The sequence below is a fragment of the Dipteris shenzhenensis genome, chromosome 23 (assembly GCF_047967505.1).
Source record: "Dipteris shenzhenensis isolate YYH24624 ecotype China chromosome 23, Dip_SZ_1.0, whole genome shotgun sequence".
Lineage (NCBI taxonomy): Eukaryota > Viridiplantae > Streptophyta > Polypodiopsida > Gleicheniales > Dipteridaceae > Dipteris > Dipteris shenzhenensis.
Window position 1 is genome coordinate 38,904,073 of NC_141618.1, and position 12,572 is coordinate 38,916,644.

At 40.9% G+C, this 12,572-nt stretch overlaps 1 pseudogene across 1 annotated transcript; it reads left to right on the forward strand.

The window, feature by feature from the left end:
• Nucleotides 1-4,584: 4,584 nt before the first annotated feature.
• LOC147887358 (histone-lysine N-methyltransferase ATX4 pseudogene) lies at nucleotides 4,585-7,323 on the forward strand (annotated as a pseudogene). The gene is made up of 2 exons (XR_015543209.1): nucleotides 4,585-6,675; nucleotides 6,876-7,323. The product of XR_015543209.1 is annotated as a histone-lysine N-methyltransferase ATX4 pseudogene (transcript).
• Nucleotides 7,324-12,572: the final 5,249 nt, after the last annotated feature.

A 12,572-nucleotide genomic window follows, 5' to 3' on the forward strand; every position in this document is an offset into this window, starting at 1 on the left:
GAGTGTATTGCAAGAAAGATGGTGAATCAAACGACACTACATAAGCTATCTTTGAAGCTCACTAGTTTTTCATGAATCATATTTTAGATGATATATTCAACTATGTTGATGTAGTCCAATGCATAAATGGGAAAACTTGTAAGGAGTGTATTGCAAAAAATATGATGAATCAAAAGAAATTACATAAGTCATCTTCGAAGCACACTAGGTTGTCCCTTGGGTATGAGGTCATATTTCATATTATAGTTGACTATGTTGATGTAGTGCAATGCCGAAATTCAAATTATTAGTGAATGGTGTATTGATACCAAAGTATGTAGAGTTACTTCAACAATATTTCATATATTTGAAGGTCCATCTGCAAAGCCTCCCAACAAGGATATCTTCATCTCTCAAAAATAAAAGATTGGATGTGGGTGTTTGGGGATTATCTTCCAGTGGCATCTACTTCTATGTCTCCCCGTTCAAGTTGGAACATTGTTAATAGTACTAACTTTGAGGATTCATGGATAACAAGGCATATTCATATTGCAAATAGGAGTGCATTTTCTCATTTGCATCCTCTCTTGAATAACATCTCATATCTCTACTATAGGGGATCCTTGGGCTAGCAAAACAACATCAGTAGTTGACATAAATACCACATAAACAAAACATAAGAAGTAGCAACAATCACCGTGGATGCCAAGTAGGCAGCCATGATAGTAGGGAAGCAACAACCAAGGGTTCGACTTCCACACAGATAGTCAAAATCATGCAAGCAACCAAAAGGACCTAAAGTGCTACTTACCTACCACATCATCAATCGAGGCAATTTGAATAGTAGCTACATGAACAGGGGAGTTGTCCTATAGTCTACTAGTGGTCGGTGCACGTAAGGGGGAGCAAAGCCTGTAAAATCAGTTCCCCACTCCTCCACTCTAGCAAGAAGCATTTGATCCACAATAGTTTAACTTCTTTAGTGAGCAACAACTTTAGATTAGTGGCAGCCCCTAGGCTCATCAAAAGGAGGCTCTTCCATTTTTATCTTTGTATTCTGGCCCTAGATGCTCTATAGTGAGCTCTCGTTCCTACTCCTAACTCACTCACCATGGATGCACATTCCCACTTTGATCTCCCATGGCCTAGTGAATGCTCCTCATTGAAATTCTACATCAGCCTTGCCACTTCTTGAACCATGGCATTGATTCAAAACCATATCTCTTCTGGAAGTATTTGGTACCATTACCTTTCTTCTTCACATCCCGCTTCTTCCTCAGTGCCAATGTCCTTTTTCCATTCTTGTAGACCATCTTCTTTCATTCACATATTCGATGCAGAGATTCCCTAGCAAAATCACCAAAAATGTTAACTGCAAATTGTGTGATGTTAATATGTAGGTCGTCTATTTTTGGACCTACATTTTGTCAATGCTTTGAGCTCCTACAAAGTCAATATTCCTATTTCTAAATTTCCTAAGGAAGCATTTTGGACTCGACATGCTCACAATTCTCATGTAGTTAGCATCGTTTGTAGATGCAGAAGAGCAATGGACAAATGTGAATGGATATGATAGTAGACAATGCAGTAGTTCTCAAAGGTAACATTGTTCTTGAAGAAAAGGGTTTTCTATTCATTGTATCAACTTTTTAAACTATTTAAGGAAGCATTTGGTTAATGGAAGATGGACTCAACATGCTCACAATTCATCATGCCCTTAGCATCGTTCATAGGTGCAGAAGAGTGATGGAAAATGTGAATTGGTATGATAGTAGACAATAGTTGGTTGCTCAAAGATAGCACTGTTCTTAGAGAAAAGGCAAAACTATTCTTGGAGAAAAGGCAACATTGTTCTCAAAGGTATGGTCAAATGTGAACTAGTGTGATAGAAAACAATGCATTGATTGCTCAAATGTAACACTTCCTTGAAGAAAAGGGTGTTCTATTCATTGTATCAAATTTGTACAAGGTGATTATATACAACATAAGACTATCTATATATGATTGTACCTCTCAGAGTAGATAGGCACTCTCAACTCATGATTTTGTAAGTATCAAATGTCTATCCTCAAAAAATCATGGCAATGCCAAAATTTACGCAACACACAATGTCAAAACCTACTCAATAATCAACAATCTCCACAATTCAACTCCAGAACTTAGAACTATCCATCCCCAATTTTTCATAAGCTAGACATGAAGAACAGAGATCCTTGCTCTTGTGCACTGCAAGGCTCCCTATATACCTATCCGCTACCCTTTGCCTCTGCCCTCCACCCCTTTTACTTCTCTCCACCCCCTCGCTACTCTCATGCGCCACCTTCCACTTTTTTGTACTACCCGCCCCTACCTAGAGGGCACCTTGTGCACTTCCTTCCCCTACCGTGATACCCATGAATACCTTGTATGAAATTGTTCTTGGTGTTTCTTTCCTCCACCCATGCCACCTTTACCCCACCCAATCTTGGTGGACAGTCCCCCCCCCCCCCCGTCATTGGTATTTATTTGAGGAGCTTTTCTTTGCCCCTGCTACCTCCTTGTGGTTGTAGCTCTTTCTCTTGACTTTTTAGGTTGTATACCAGTGTGGGTAGTTGCCAAGTGGGAGTATTGGAGCAAGGATGCAATGCTTTGCTCAAGCTTCCTTGTTTGCATCCCCCTTTGTTTGGGGTTGTTTCTCTCCATGGCACCTTTTCTCCCCTTTCCCCGCTTTCCCCAACCTTCCTTTCCCTTCACTCTTTTTCCTTGCCTCTTCTGTCCTAATTCCTCTTAGATGGAGGGGCTCTCGTGGAAGCTCCCTCAACTCCTACATCCATTCAAATTATACTTTCCATAAAGGATAAACAATAGGTGAAGATTTCCCTTGAGTCCCTTCAGGAAAAGCACTGGTGGGATGCATTGTAGGTTCATTATTGGATACAGGTGATTTTGGTCTTAGAGCGTGACCATATTGAAAAGGTCACCACCAATGGGAGGTGTTTTTTTCGCCAACTGGGTTCCCCCAACACACCAAGGCCCTTGTGGACCATAGCCTAATTTTCCTCAGCCCACATCTAGTGTTCTTTATACCATGGTACCATGGCTTCACCAGTTGATAACATGGAGTTGGTGCACCATGTGCCATGCTTCTAGTGACACTTCATTTTCTTGTCCTTCCAAATGAGTATCATTCCATTCTATATCCTATCAAAGAGTCTTTTAGCACAATATTGGAGTCCATGCCTACAATGCCCTCGGTTGTTGCATATGAAGGGCTCCTTGGCTCAGGCTGATTGCAAAGTACCCAAGTCCCTACCTGTAGATATATTTCTTGAGACCCTAGAGGGGGGTAAGCTCTCAAAGAGGGTTAAGTGTTGAGGTTTTAGGACTCCCAAGGCTATGTATCGATGAAGATAGATGGGACATCTAGTGAGAGGCTACCCTCATGATATAGGTCGAGCTGCTACTTAGTTGGAACCTCATGCAAGTTAGACATACCTCTTCGCATCTATAAACATCAACATGATATGCACAGTCGTAGTTTTGAGCCTTTCAAGGTGACTTGGCCTCGGATGGACCAAAGGAAACCATGATGTCAAGCACAATGTCATCTGCTAGCAAGCAAGCATGGGGCCCTCACCAACTCCCACGGCCCAAGAGAAGTACGTAGAGTAGTCGACCCTTATCTTTGACCTTAGGATGAGGGATCAAATGTTAACTTTGATTTATGTGAAATTTGTGCATGTGTGCATGTGTAGACACTGATGTGCTGTGTGTGTGTGTGTGGGTGAGAGACAGAGAGAGAGAGAGAGAGAGAGAGAGAGATTTCACACAGAAAAAAGTGTGTGAGAGAGAGAATTTCTTTTGTTTGTTTGTGTGTGTGTGTGAGAGAGAGAGAGAGAGAAGTGATAGAGAGAGAGTGAGAGAGAGAGAGAAGAGTGCTTTGGGAGGGGGGTGTTAGGGCTGGCTTGTGTGTGTGTGTGTGTGTGTGTGAGAGAGAGAGAGAGAGAGAGAGAGGAGAGGGCGCTGGTGAGTTGTGAGGCTTGAGGGTTTTGGAAGCTACGACCATCATTATCATCATCATCATCATCCAACGCAATTCACAACACACACAAAATACAAGAAAACCCACAACGCAGAAGAACGAAAGAAAGAACAGAGCACAAAATACACACACACACACACACACAAAAACACACACAAACACAAAACAGAAATACAGAGAAAGTCGACCCAACCGACGGAATTCCGAGCGTCCAACGAACTTCAAAAAAATCGGCGGACAACTTCTTGTTCTTCTTCACAATCACAAAATATATAAAACAACAAACAACAAATACAATCAATCAATCTCTCTTCTTCATCTTCAAACACACAAACACACACACATATATATATATAAGCAACCCATTCATCCTCTGGTGGACGTAAGTATATATTGCCTGCTGCAACCACCCAAACAATTCGCCCAAAATTTTTCACACTCCTCTTCTCATCTCTCTTATATGTTTTTTGTTTTTTTGCCTCCGCACGCACGTAAAGTCTTCTTCTTCTTCTTCTTCGTCATCGTGCTTTCTGTTGTTTCTTGCTTGCCCTGCTTCGCCCTCTTCCCTCCTCTCTGCTTCAACCATGCCCCTCCAATTCTGTGGCTTCTCCTCCCCCCCCCGCCGTAAACGCGCTCCCCCCTCCCTCCCCCCCCATTCCTCCTCCCACCCCTCCAAACGTCCCCGATTCCGTATCCTCCCCCCCACCAGCACTTCCTCCGCCGATTCCTCCGACGATTCCACCCCGATTCTTCTTGCTCGCGACCACCGCATCGACGCCCTCTCCCCCTTCCAGCCTCCTCTGGCTTCGCGCGCTCCTGCCCCCGTTTCCCCTCCGCAGATTGGAAATGGTTTCGGAAGTCGCCTGGGGAAACGCCCTAGGTTTGATCCTGTGCCCAGTTGCGACGCCAAGCGGCCAAATGTAGGCAAAACTATTCAAACCCTGCATGCCTCTACGGAATTTGGTGTTGGGGATATTGTTTGGGCCAAATCCCGCAAGCGCAAGGATCGTGCTTGGCCTGCAAAAATCGTGGATCCCGTGAGAGCAGCTCCTGAAGGCCTGCGCAAATCGTGCCCGCCTGACCGCCTCTGCGTAATGTTTTTCGGCCCTTCCGCAGGGAAGGGCCGAGATAGGGATTATTCATGGGTGAACTCTGAGGAAATTTTCCAGTTTATTGACGATTTTGACAAATTCCAGAATCAGACATGCATGGATAGTCGGCCGAGAGATTTAGATCTGGCAATCGTTGAAGCAGCACTACAATTATCCAGACCTACCCGAACAAAAAAGAAGGAAAGCCAGGAAGATTGCCCTACTGTTCCACGCTCACTGCCTGTCATCTGTTATGGCATGGAGGCTGCCTATTTCCCGAATTTGCACCAAGTTATCTGCAGGTGCGAAACTTGCCGAGAAGGGAGAATGATGGGATTATCGAAATGGGAGGCCCATACTGGTTGCAGAAGCAAGAAGTGGAAAGTGAGCATTAAGCTCAAACACTCGAGCAAGACTCTGTTGTCGTGGATTCAATCCATGACAGAACGTGGTGCAGAAGGTCTTGCATTCAAAGTGCAATCACAGGAACAGGTATTGAGAGCACGTCTTCAGGAACCATACGAGCCCGTGGTGGTAAAATGGACGCCAGAAAAATGTGCGGTGTGCCACTGGGTGGAAGATTTTGACTACAATCAGATTCTTGTGTGCAACAGGTGCCAGATAGCGGTGCATGAAGAATGCTATGGAGTGAGAGCTTCTGAAACTGGTAGCTCCTTCATATGCCGAGCTTGTGAAACTCCTTCAATAGAACGGGAATGCTGCCTGTGCCCTGTGAAAGGTGGAGCACTTAAGCCTACCACAATTCAGGACCTTTGGGTGCATGTGTATTGTGCATGGTTCATCGAGCGTGTGTTTTTCCGCAGTGTAGTAAAAATGGAGCCTGCAGATGGTCTGCTGGACATCAACCCGGCTAAATTCCGTCAGCAATGTGAATTGTGCAAGCAGGTTCATGGAGCTTGCATCACGTGTGATGAATGCAGTACCACATATCATGTGACTTGTGCTCTCAGAGCAGGCTACCGAATGGAGCTGCGGACACTCACGGACAATGATGGCATCCAGACCATAAAAAAGATGTCGTACTGTGCCTTACACAGGGCTCCAAATCCAGACGCCAAATTGGTCCTCACCGCATATGAAGCAGAGCTGCTCAAGGAAACCAAAGTCGACAGAAACGTGGATAGTGTTGCTGATCAGCCGGAGGCAAATGCATCCGAAAAGTCCTCTATCAGCAGACCCTGTGAGCTGCCATCAGCTTCTAGGTGCTCTCTCTACAGTCCACAGCACTGGACGCTGAAAAAGAATGTTGATAAGGAAGCTATTGCCCACACGCCAGCAGGTTACTCGTGGCATTCCTTAGAGGACATTGAAAAGGTGAGGAAGCAGCTTGAACCCAGGGAGATGTTGTCAATCGAGGAGAGACTAGCGCACCTTGAAAAGACCCAAAAGTTCAGAATTTGCTTTGGGAAGTCGGCCATACATAAGTGGGGGCTGTTTGCTCGTCGTTCTATTCAGGAGGGCGAGATGGTGGTGGAATACAGAGGGGAGATTGTGAGGAGAAGCATTGCAGATTTACGTGAGAGGAGGTATCTATCGGAGAGAAAAGACTGTTACCTTTTCAAGGTAAGTGATGATGTTGTAATTGATGCGACAGAGAAGGGAAACATAGCACGCCTGATAAATCATTCATGCTCCCCCAATTGCTATGCACGCATCTTCCAAGTTAACAGACCTGGCGGAACCTGCATCATCTTGATTGCTCGGAAATTTGTCAAGGCTGGAGAAGAGCTAACATATGACTACTTATTTGATCCTGAAAACAGGAAAGTTCCTTGCCTTTGTGGAGCACCCAATTGCAGAAAATTCATATGTTAGCAACTGGGTTCGGAATTATCTTGAGCTGAGTTCGGAATTTTCTCGAGATTGGAGAAGCTAATCTGCCACTCGGAAGAGCAAGTTTCTTAAGTTGATCCCGTAAATCCCAATAGTTCCAACTGATTCGTTGGAATCATGTTTGGGAAAGGGACAGGATATCTTTCTTAGATTCAGTTGTGGGACGCTCAAACAGGTCTAAATGAGCGCTGGAGGATGACTTGCTATCCTCCAGACACTACTGTTTATACATTATTTTGCCCTGGTTTAACAGGGCAACAGGCCTTTCAGCCTGTGCTTTAGATTCCTCATGTAAGAAAGCTTTCTGTGACTTGGCTGTCTAGCCACTGAGCTCAGCTTTTTTTTCATTCATCTGTCGTTAATTTACGTTGGCTGCTTTGGAGGAGGAACCCCCTCTTCATTTTTAAAATCGCTTTTGTTCTCTGTGTGGTCCTTAATTAAACAAATGGCGTTACTTCAAAGTCGCAATGTTTTATTATACGTGAACTCAAATGGATCGGTTGCGATAGAGTGCTTTCAATACAATGCAAAGGTTTGAATAACCGTAACTATGTGCGTGGTTTTATTTAGAGTTCATGGTGTTAGGAAGACCTTGCATGCATGTGTTTGGCTGATGAAGTTTTGACTTTTTAATCGAGTTTCTTTGTGGTTATTCAATTCGTATTTGAAACTTTGGTTTCAAAGCTTTGCTTGGTCGACGGTAGTGGGAAGTGAGCGGATGATGAAATTTGACTTGTAAACCGTAATTTGTGATAACTTAGCTTTGAGTGGTTGATTGTAGTGGGAAGTGAGCTAATTTGAAGATGTGCATAAAGCGTTGCGGGTCATCTCACCTATTAATAGGGTTTCATTATGGTTATGTAATTTGTATCTAAAAATTTGTTATGAGACCTTATTTGGTTGAGGGTGGTGGGAAGTGTCCTAGTGGAGCTTTTGGTTTACAATAACAGTGGCGATAGATAATAGGAGTGGAGCTTTTCATTTGAAATAGCATTGGTCATAGATAATCAAAAAGGTAAAGTGGGTAGAAGTTGTTGCTCAAAGGAGTTTTGGCTCATTCACATCCTTGGAAGACACTAGGTCATTAAGTGTGATAAGAGTGTTATAAACCACTTGGTTATAGTGGTCTAGGATGCATATTGGTAATACAAGTTCCTTGGTAGTTCAATTTGTTGAGGGCTAAGCCATCAATTTGAGCCACTCCAACAACACGAATGTTTTCCAAATTGGTCAATAAAATGAGTTGACATGGTGATTTATTAATAAGAGATCAATTGATAGAGTTGTGTAAAGTGTGATCTTGGGAATATGAGAAAGAAGGGTTAGCATATGTAGCATACAGATAGATCTCAGCTAGATTGATGTTCCTTCTATAAAATTGTGAACACTTGACTAATAGTATTTAAAAATTTTGTTTTCTCTTTGTCGATTGTGTTGTTTGTTTGCATGGTATGGGCATTACTAAATCTAACCCAGTTGTAACGTCTCTCTAGGGCCTTAAAGTCATAGCTAAAGTTACATTAAGCTTATACCTCTCTCTCTCTCTCTCTCTCTCTCTCTCTCTCTCTCTCTCTCTCTCTCTCTCTCTCTCTCTCTCTGTGCATGCGCATGTTTGTGTGTGCATGCATCGCGTGCACGTGTGTGTGTGTGTGTGTGTACTATTTTCGCTTACCAGTTTTTTTCTGGATAGCTATCTTGCAATATAAAGCACTCAAAGTTTTCACTTAGAAAAAAAATGTGTGTGTGTGTGTGTGTGTGTGTGTGTGTGTGAGTGTGTTTTTGCCCCAAAAAAAAGTGTGCGTGTGCGTGTGCGCGCATGCAACTGCCTTATGCAAAGTTGTTTCCATAGCTTTCAGGTATAAGGACTTTTTGTCTCATGTATCTCAAGAAAAGTATGTAAATATGTTAATATTTCAAAGGAAAGTTGTAAAGAAGTTTGCTAGTTAGTAGATGATAATTTAACTAGAACAATAAAGGCAAGTAGTGGGGGCATGTAGCCAAGTTCTACGTTTGGCGTGAAAAGGAAATTTCAAAAAGAAGAAAGGTAGAAAGGAAGATTGATGGTTTAGATAAAGGATTGTCCAAGGAATGGAAATAGTTGTTCAATATAAATGGGTTCTAGTGAGTATGATGGCAATCCAGTCAACCATAGTGTAGTTGTGTTGTTTGACTCAACAACTATTCACAACAATATTAATTCCAAGCTAATAAAGCGATTGAATCTTCAAACTAGCCCCATTTTGGTATACCGACATAGTGAAGAGACTATATGAAAGTTTAACGAGGTTAAGGGACCAAAGGGTCACTCTCTTAGCACATCAAATCCAAGATTATGCAAAAAAGATGCAATAGAATTAGCTAGGCTAGTTCATACAAATATAGCTATTGGGATGGCATGGAACAAGGGGAATCGTATCATCAATTGACAAAGACACATCCAAATTAGGTGGAATGTTGTGCCATATACACCCTAAGGTGAAAAGGATCTTCCTCAAGGTTATGGCATTTTGTGTATCAAGGTTTGACAAACTTTACATAAATCAACCATGTGGTGGTAGAATCAATAGTGAGATACATTAATGACTCAAAGTCTACTCAAGATGGCGAGATGTCCATATCAACAGGTGAAAACTTTTTTGAACTCTTTTTATCAATTCAGGAATGAGTTACCATCTAGGCTACTCTACAATGGAATGCTCAACATTATTCTTCTTCTTCTTCAATAATTATGAACCCAAGATAGATAAATAAGGCTACCTAGCTATTCGCAATTTTCTTCTTCAATAATTATGAACCCAAGATAGATAATACATTGCACCTAGTATTGATTGATGAGCGTTGAATTAGTTCACCATTGTGGCCAATCTATTAGATGCTTTAAATGGCACTATCTTTAATAAGACATCAAACCAAGATACAAATTGAGGATGTGTGTAAAATTAAGTGTAAAATTTTATTTCGTCTACTTGGTCATGTAAAATGTTAATGCATCTAGGCCCACCTCACAAATTGTCTTATATGTCCTCCTCTTGCACTCATCATCTTGTCTTTTGGCATAGTTAGCTTGTTACTTGATGAGGTAATCTATAGCCTTTTTTTACTTGCTTAAGATAAAATTAGAATGGGTGACTAGAGGGAAACGAGTTATGAACAGCATGTCCTAACTATTGAATAGCATCAAAAGGTAAGAGATTCAAAGGCATCATCATTGGTGGGTGTGCATGGTCATGAGCCTTGCTATGAAAGCATAAAACACATGAAGATAGATGATTTTATTGCAAAATTGAATTATTTAACCAAGTTTAAAGGATTGAGGCCAACTAGGTAAAAAGCTATGTTGTTTATATCTCAAACAAATATGAAACTACTAGGTGAAATGACTAGGTCATTGTCCTAGAAGGAGAAACATAATTCTAATGATTGAGTGTATGATGTGTCACAATCCAAGAAAAATGTGTCCTATAGAATAATGCATATGGATTAGTGACGATGTCCTCATTGTTGTAGACCCATGCTAGCATAATATATTTTATGTAGATTATAATATTATTCAATATACATATAGTGGGCTATTAACGAAGAGTTTATCCTTTTCATTTAAAATACATCACCCAAAGTCCATTGTGTATGTCATTGTTCATTGCATCGATAATGTTGGATCCATCACTGTCGTGCAATTCTTCCATTGTATTTAATTGCATCCTTTGATACATTCAAGAATGACTAGTGAAAATATCCCACAACCCTATAATGACATTGTTTGTTTATTCAAGGACTTTGAAAATGATGTATCATCCCACATTCTAGTGAAAATCTTCCAAGCATATTGGAAGCGCATCCTCATATGATTTTATCATCCCCCAATGTAGTGAAAATCTCCCATGTAATCTTATTGGAAATGGATTTTGAGTTGCATACAAGCACTTTCATATGTACTTTCTTGATCATGATTGCTTAGGAATATTACCAAGTATCTCACATTATATCATATTGGAGATGCAGTATTTCTTGCATTTAAGGATATGTTTTTCTTTTGTGATGTTGGATCTAATGTTTTGATATGTTTATTTCTAGTAATGTTGGATCTAATGTGTTGGTGGGTTTCTCCCATCATATCATATTGGTTATGCATTGCTTGTTGCCTTTTGTATGCAATTGTCTTAATGTTCTTGGGTTTAATGTGCTAGTAAATCTTATAATGTTGGCCATGTACATTTTATTATACAAGGATATATCCCCAAAATAGGTGGAAAACTTGTGTATGTGGACGCGTATGTATGCCTAGATTTATTTGTGCCTATAAGTCCTTATCCTTATTTCTAGTCTTCTTGACATCATCAACCTTCACCCTAACATCATAAAAAATATGCTTAAGATTAGTTGACAACTCGAGACAGGCATAGCTCACATATTGTTTGCTATTTAAAGAACTAGCTACTTCATAGAACTAGCTAGTAAATTATCAAAATGGTAAGTAAACCATTTATCATTTACAATTACATAAACAATAGCCACACAAAACGTAATTATTCACAACATACTCTTTCAACTATGGGATGAGTGAATACAGCTATAGATGATATTTTATGGTAGAGAACCTTGATATGGGGATTGGGCACAAGATGTTTAAGGGAAACAAGCCATACTACGTCAAATACAAGAGCATGTGCTACTAGAAGACGTACATATGCCCTTTCCAATAAGCTTGAATGACCTAAGGAAAAACTATAGTGGAGCAATAAAACACAAAGCTAGAAGCATGTGCATCTCAAGTCAATGCCAAATTTATTAGCCACTTGGAAGCTAACCTTGTGTCACAAGAACGAATAAGTTTGATAACTTCAAGTCTCTACTAGATCTAGTCCTCAAGAGGGAGTTTTGGAGTGGCATCACGTGGAAAACTGTGCATTACTAAAATAGCAAATATTCAAAAACATTCATATTGAAGCACCAGAGAAATAGAGATGGCCATTGACACATAAGACCACTGGACCAAAGGTAATATATCACCTAGCCAAGTCAATCCCAAAATACATCCTCCGCTATTTCACAACTTAGTGGCACGACGAGCATCGTAAGACTTGCCTTGCAACCTTCCACAAGGACAATCTTCTTTATTATAAACTTTGAAAGAAAACACACATGTGAAGATCGAGAAATAATTTAAAGCACTCATTGCTACAAGTAAATAATATTTTTAGCATTATATATATATATATATATTCCATGACAGTGTCCCGGTTCTTGTTGTTAGATCCGTCACATCCTTGGGCTTCATCTCAATTCCTTTGATAATTTCCCATATGAGCCTTGCAACTAAATGACTGCATTGGGTTCTTCCTTTGATTGAATTGGAATAACCCAATTAGCAACAGATTTACAAAACTTGAATTCCAGAAGTGCATATTCTTCGACCTCTAGAATCTCTCCATATGAAACTATGGATCCGATCTCCATAGCGTGCACATGCGCAGCAATGTGATGGAATGACAGTTTTACTCCAGAACTTGGTTTGCATGTGAACGAATTCAAAAGAGATCACCATTGTTGTGGGATGCTCAGGTTCATGTAGATGGTAGATTGCCTTTGGGAAACTTGGTTAACAATGACTTGGTTTTTTTAATGGG